The 3,694-nt window shown below is 39.4% G+C and overlaps 1 non-coding gene across 1 annotated transcript; it reads left to right on the plus strand.

Moving 5' to 3' along the window:
* Positions 1-3,224: 3,224 nt before the first annotated feature.
* LOC150010386 (U6 spliceosomal RNA) lies at positions 3,225-3,331 on the plus strand. Its single transcript, XR_016511482.1, has one exon. It is a non-coding gene; the product is annotated as a U6 spliceosomal RNA (small nuclear RNA).
* Positions 3,332-3,694: the final 363 nt, after the last annotated feature.

Below are 3,694 nucleotides of genomic sequence, written 5' to 3' on the forward strand. Positions count from 1 at the left end.
TAAATGGCTCCCACGGACCTAGAACATCCACAGACCCACCAACTCTGAGAATGACATCCAGAACAGCAGCTAAAGGGTCACCAGTCTGGTGCAGAAGTGGGAGAAGTGCCTGGAAAATGGGCAAGTGCTGGGCAAGTGGCATTGTTCCTTCTCAGACCCGTCCCCCACATACAGTGCCATGACATAGTGAAACAGGTCGCCCGTTACTGACGAATACCTAAGGCTTCTCCCCTTACAATGTAACAGGAGTGACAGGGGTGTTGCTCTTTGATGAGACCTGGGGATGTACGCCTGGTGGGGCCTCCAGCTCCCAGGGCAGCTGAGCTTCAGCCAGGAGGGAAGTCTTAATGGGAGCACATGCAGAGCTGTGATGTGTAGAGGAAGAGCTGGAATCACTGGCCAGACCTCAGGCTCCCACTGCAGCTTCTAGTACTGGATGGAAGTTGGACAGTACCTAACGAGGCTGGTAGAATAGACCCACCCAGTGAGAACCCATGGAGTTGCACCTGTTGAGGCTGGAGGTGGTAGTGAAGTAACTACTGAGAGGCTAAGTGCCAAGACCTGTACTGGGAGTCTATATATAATTACTTTAATTATCTCTTCAACCCTGAAAGGTGGATATTCACCATGTTTATTGATAAGAAAACAATCTCAGGATGGTTAAGAAGCATGTCCAAGTTACAGCATTAGGAAATCTCTGAGCTGGGATGAAGCTAGTTCTACTTGATTCTAAAGGACTTATGAATATGGACAACAGTGTGGTGATTGGAGTATGTGTGTGTGTGAGGGGCATATAAGGGGACTAAATGGTAATGGGAAAAATACAATAAAAAATAACTTAAAGAAAATAAAGCTCATCTTTTAACCCTGACCCCAAAATTGGTAACCGTTTTCTATTTGTGCAAACTCTGTAAATATGTGTTTAAAAAATGTAATATTTTATACAAGATACACTGGAGAACAAACACAGGAGACTGTGGAGATGAGGAGACAGAGAAATACAGCCCAAAAGATGGAATGGATCAAGGTTCCAGTGGGAGAACTAAGCGACGAGGAGATAGCCAACCTAACAAGTGAGGAGATAGCCAACCTAACAGATGCAGAATTCAAAACAGTGGCGGTAAAGATGCTTACAGGTTTGACAAATATGCTTAAGTACAGCAAACACATAAGGGAAGAAGTGAAGGCTATGCTAAATGAAACAAAGGAAAATCCACACAAAACTAATGATGAAGGGAAGGAAACCGGGGTTCAAATGAATGATTTGGAACATAAAGAAGAAAAAATAGTCAACCAGTACAGAATAAGGAAACAAGAATTGAAAAAAATGAGCAGAGGCTTAGGAACCTCTGGAACAACTTTAAACATACCAACATCCAAACCAAAAGGGTGCCAGAAGGGGAAGAGGAAGAGCAAAAAATTGAAAACTTATGTGAGAAAATAATGAAGGAAAACTCCCCATATTTGGCTAAGGAAGTAAACATACAAGTCCAGAAGGCACAGAGAGTCCCTAACAAGCTAGACCCAAAAAGGACCACACCAAGACACATCATAATTAAAACACCAAAGATTAAAGTTAAAGAGAGAATTTTAAAAGCAGCAAAAGAAAAGCAGAGTTATCTACAAAGGTGTGTATTGCTGTAGTTTGTGGAACAGAGACGCGGAAGTAAAATCCAGCGGACAGAATGTGTGATCAATAACGAACGGAGGGCTGCAGCTCACTCAGGCTATCAGCCAAGACTAACAGTCCAACTGTTCCTTTTGTTGAGTTACAGATGTTACAAAAAATAGAATCAAGAAAAAAATAAAAGCTTACATGCCTAACATGCATTCTTCCCACGGGATGAAGGTAAATGTTAATTTTCAAATTTACAAAGCAAAGCAGTAAACCATATGGGTCCATTCCACAGATATGTTATCACTATGGGAAAGGAGACACTGTTCTTCTTGCTTCTTTGATCTCAGAGTCATGTGATCCGGCCACCAGGAGCTGTGTGCAGCTGCTGGCATCAGGGGGACTCGTGTGCAAGTCAGGGCTGGTTGAATCACAAGGCACCTGGGCGTTGGGGCGTGTGTGCAAGCCCCCAGGTGCATTTCTTAATTTCCTTTTCAGGCGTGCCTAAAAGACTGTCAGCTGATTTCTCAAAAGAAACATTTGCAGGGAAGAAGGGACTGGCAAGAAGTATTCAAGGTGATGAAAAGCAAGGACCTACAGCCAAGATTACTCTATCCAGAAAAGCTATCATTTAGAATGGAAAGGCAGATTAAGCGCTTTCCAGACAAGGTAAAGCTAAAGGAGCTCATCATCACCAAGCTATTATTACGTGAAATGTCAAAGGGACTTACTTAAGAAAAAGAAGATCAAAATTATCAACATTAAAATGACAAGAAACTCACAACTATCAACACCTGAATCTAAAAAATGAAAACAAAATCCAACTAAGCAAACCAGAATAGGAACAGAATCATAGGTATGGGGATCATTTGGAGGGTTATCAGCTAAGAGGGGGAAGTGGGAGAAATGGGGAAATGGTGCAGGGATTAAGAAGCATAATTGGTAAATACAAAGTAGACAGGGGGAAGTTAAGAATAATGTAGGAAAGGATGAAGCAAAAGAACATATATGCATGACCCATGGACATGAACTAAGGGGGGGTGGGATTACTGGAGGGAAGGGGGATACTGGACAGAGGGGAGCAAAGGGGAAAAAATTGGAATACTGTTACAATATTATCAATAAAACATACTTTAAAAAAGAATTATGCTGTTTAAAATTATTAACTTTGTATGTTAAAGGTTTACTCATTGTACTGTTAATTTAATCTAAATGTCTGTGTCAATCCATTTCCTCAAATAAACATAAAATATATTTATATTAGCCTTATTACAATAAGTCACAAATTTTTCAGAAAGTATAAAGTTTTTACCCCTGGGCACACTGACATGATTTTGTTAAATCATGTTAAATTAAGTACATTATGTTTATTAAAGATAATTTTTTCATAGCTTTTACTCTGCCAAGTTTTCTACTTTTGTTTTAAGAAAATTTTGGCACATTATATATTTCAAATTTATAAAGCGTTCTATTATTATTTTCACTTAATTCCAATCTTGTATTAAAATACATTTTCAATGTAATATTTTTTATTCAACTCTTTCTAAATGATGCACAAAAGAATTTAAAGCAGGTGTAAGGTTCATAAGCTTTAATACATATCTGTTGAGTACTTGTTTCAGCAGCACATATACTAAAATTGTAATGGCACAGAGAAGATTAGCATGACACCTGCACAAGGCTGACACACAAACTCTCAAAGTGTTTTATACTCTGCTTTTTTCTAATATCTATCAGTGAGGAAGCTGAGGTTGTATAAGAAAATGCCTTACTCCATCAAGGGCCTTCCCAGCCTCAAACTCCGTCTCTAACTGCTCCTTCAAAAGTGATTCCACTGCTGGGATTATACCCTAAGCATCCTGAAACACTAATTCAAAAGAACCTATACACCCTAATGTTTATAGCAGCACTATTTATAATAGCCAAGTATTGGAAACATCCTAAGTGCCCATAAGTGGATCAAAAAAACTGTGGTTCATTTACACAATGGAATACTATGCAGCAGAAAGAAAGAAAGAACTCCTACATTTTAGGACAGAATGGATGGAACTGGAGGGTATTATGCTAAGTAAAATAAGC

Source organism: Furipterus horrens, unplaced genomic scaffold (assembly GCF_987537825.1).
Source record: "Furipterus horrens unplaced genomic scaffold, mFurHor1.1.pri manual_scaffold_5, whole genome shotgun sequence".
NCBI lineage: Eukaryota > Metazoa > Chordata > Mammalia > Chiroptera > Furipteridae > Furipterus > Furipterus horrens.